Genomic DNA, 3366 nt, shown 5'->3' with positions numbered 1-3366 from the left:
CACTGTAGATACAGAAACAACAGTATGGTTCAGGTGACAGTAAGTGGAAGGTGAAGGTCATTTCCATGAGCTCAAGAGAAACCTAATGTGACGATATAGTTGATTTCTGATAGGAAGCACCTGCCTCATTCATTGTAGTATTAATGTGTTTGAATAAGTCAGTCTGCCGATTACCAGCTACTGATTTAAAGTGAAACATCTATTGCTATCCTCTGTGTTCATTTCTTTAATGTTAAGAATGTTTCTCATACGACCTTATCAGATTGCATTGTGAAACATCTGGGTCACCTACTTTTAGTGTTAACAAGAGGGTGAACTTACTTATGACTGGATGTATTTACCACTGATACACAAGCTTGATGTTACACATCTTAAACAATATGATATGGTTGCCACTTAGACAACAAGACCCGTGTGCTTTGCTGTGACTATAACTGACTGAACCTCAGATAAAGAAAGTAATTTTCTGACTTCCGTTACTGAGGTACTCTCTACAGAATGTAACGTGCCCATTCTACTTCAAATCCATTGGATCATTGTGTGTTTATGTTGCTTAAAGCAGAGCATTCACTGCTTTAATGTAATCAACATCTTATCTGCCAATATCATGGTGTATGACTGCAAGGAAATACCAATATGTTATGATCAATGTCATTTATTGTGCACAAACATTACATTAAGGCATCTGCTGGAAATGATATGATCAACAATTCTCATGCAAAAAAGACTTTAAAAACTACACAAATAGTGTTTTGGAGAGGGGGGGTTTCAGAGGGAGACAGCAGCTCTGGACAAAGTTCTGTGACTCCAGGTTTGCCCGGATGGTGTGATGGAGACCGGGGGTTAGCATCAGGAGTGGAGGCTGCAGGAGGGACCGTGGAGCTGAGGCAGCTTCTCTTGAGAAGAACTGAAGGACACAAACAAACCATAATGTTAAATTATGAAGATGGTTCCCTCTGATTTTTTTTTTTAAAACATAAACGTCAGACAGGCCGCTAAAACTAAATATGCTAAAGCTAACAGCTACCAAACACCAAGCTAATAGCAGGGCCCAGGAGCAACAGTAGCATGGCAGCAGAGTTTACTTAATCACAGCGCTCACATTTCTTCATCAGTGGAGAAGTACCTCGCCATGTTTCCTCTTCAGAGGAGGATTCCTCCAAACCTGCTGCAGCCTGCTCAGCTTGAACTCTGTGGAATCTTCTCTTGAGCACGCAGACAAGGCCCTCATGTCCCATCTCCGTAAATGCGTCAGTACTACCTGAGAATACATGATAAAAAACAAAACGTTTTAAAAGTGCGTTTGTTTGTATATATACACACATACAAGGCTTTCTGTTCTGCAGAAATCTTTTTCCTGAGTTGATGTCTCTGCTTATGCCATCTAAAATGTGAAACCAAATATATTTTTTGTGTACCAATACAAGATGTCCAATGTAACACCAATAAAATCCAGTCTACTACACTAACATTTTAATGCCTCTGCAATAGCGAGTCGCCGGAGGCATTACTGCATGTTTTCGAGTTGTCTAACTGTGTATTTGTCTTAAAGTCAAAAGGTCAAGGCCACACTGACCTCATGTTATGGTTTCAGTTGTCGAGAGGTTACAGTGACATTTATATGAGAGAAAATATGTAGAAATATGTAGACGGACACTGCACTGGTTAGCGGAGTCATACAACGCAGTGCGGTAATTCTAGTGTCGTTTTTTTGTAAATTGTTTGTTTCTTGTGAAGAGGAGTATAACATGAATTCATACCAATATCAGTTTACAATCAAACCTTTTTGTGTTGACCTTGTGTAAACAGAGTCAAAGGACATTGTACAACAATGACACACATTTTTCCACAGTACCTGTCGTTCACTACTGAACTTCTGACACACATTACTGGACTGTGTATTCCTGTAGAGTGGTGATGTTCTCAACATTCTTTGCACAGTCTGTCAAAACAAAATTAGAGTTACAAATATTAATGCCCAACAACCCATTGCAGATACAGTTGGTATTTGCACACCACATCGGATCAAAACAAAACTGCAGTCTGTGAAACAAGCAGTTTTGGTAGATATAAGGGAAATGCTAATATTTCTGCATGAAACATATTCAGTCCCTTAAGCAAAATAATAATGATGGCAAACCGCAACCTCAATGCCTTCATCTACTTTCCTTACAGACTAGTTTGCGGAGTCTCGTGCTGCCGCCCACTGACCGATACATCATCGCTCTTTTCTGAAACTAATGAAGGCAAATTCACACATGTAGACAGAAATAAACAGTATAAATGAAAAGGTGTAAATATTGCTAACATAATGTCTGATGGGGGTCATCATTATACATAACAGAGGAAAACTTTGCACATGCATTCCTTATATTTACTTGCCTTCCTGTGGAAAAAGTTGTTTTCCCAGTTTAACAATCACAGCAGGGAAGCATGATTGATCAAAACTCTTTCAGTGTGATATTAACTTGTATTTCAGCCAGCGTACTTTGGGGATTTAATAAAAATTTATATTTGGCACATTATATAAAATGGTGTTTCTGGTATGTAACTTAAAAGTACCTCTTTAATGGTAGGATAATTTCTCTCCCTCATCTTCCTTGTGGTACGTGGATGAGAGTAGTGACCTCAACCCGGCTCCTCTTTCTCTCCAGGCTGCCCTTCCTCCTCTTCATCAAGCAAAACAAACTGTTCGGTCCAAGTTATTGACGTTAATGAAACTCCTGTAGCTTCACTTGGATCCTCCTTGATTAAAAAACAGAAGATAGCAATTGATTTATAAAATGAATCGCAACTCCATAACATGAAAACATTATTGTCATATTGCATACTATACATTAAACCAAATTGATCTGTTATTGTGGAGTAATGGTCGAGAAATACACTCCTTATTAATCTAAAGCATTCATAAATCAAATTCATGTTTATATTTATATTGTAGCGTCCCTCAATGATGATATAAGCGTCTTGAACTGGTTTCAACAACCATGTTTTCACCTCCCAGGTAATCACATGCTACCGTGGGCTGAAGCATGTGGATAACACAAGCATCCATTGTGTTTATCGACGGACTCCGCATCCGCTGTCTCAGCACTCGGACTGTGAACCTAGATCGTAACGATCTTTAAAAACAATAAACTACTTACCTGACAGAAGGAAGATGACATCGTTGTCTTCCAAATGCTCCGTGTTTAGGACGCAGGTTCGTGTTAAATGGACCGGATGTTTACAAAAAAAACGTGTCCGCCTCGGTATGAACAGACTCGCAGGATCCTCCGCATTAGAGGTGTAATCTAGCCTCAAATATTAATATTATATAACATGAATAACATTCACGATCACTGAACGACACCACGCAGGGACGGT

At 39.2% G+C, this 3366-nt stretch overlaps 1 long non-coding RNA gene across 1 annotated transcript; it reads right to left on the bottom strand.

Annotated features, from left to right (window-relative positions):
* Positions 1 to 788: 788 nt before the first annotated feature.
* LOC133002394 (uncharacterized) lies at positions 789 to 2643 on the bottom strand. Its single transcript, XR_009678250.1, has 4 exons — positions 2563 to 2643; positions 1856 to 1942; positions 1103 to 1261; positions 789 to 907 (listed from the first exon to the last, which is right to left on the bottom strand). It is a non-coding gene; the product is annotated as an uncharacterized LOC133002394 (long non-coding RNA).
* Positions 2644 to 3366: the final 723 nt, after the last annotated feature.

The sequence above is a fragment of the Limanda limanda genome, chromosome 5, assembly GCF_963576545.1.
Source record: "Limanda limanda chromosome 5, fLimLim1.1, whole genome shotgun sequence".
In the NCBI taxonomy this organism is placed as follows: Eukaryota; Metazoa; Chordata; class Actinopteri; order Pleuronectiformes; family Pleuronectidae; genus Limanda; species Limanda limanda.
The sequence above is the reverse complement of the archived record's forward strand: the minus strand, read 5'-3'. Positions and strand labels throughout refer to the sequence as shown.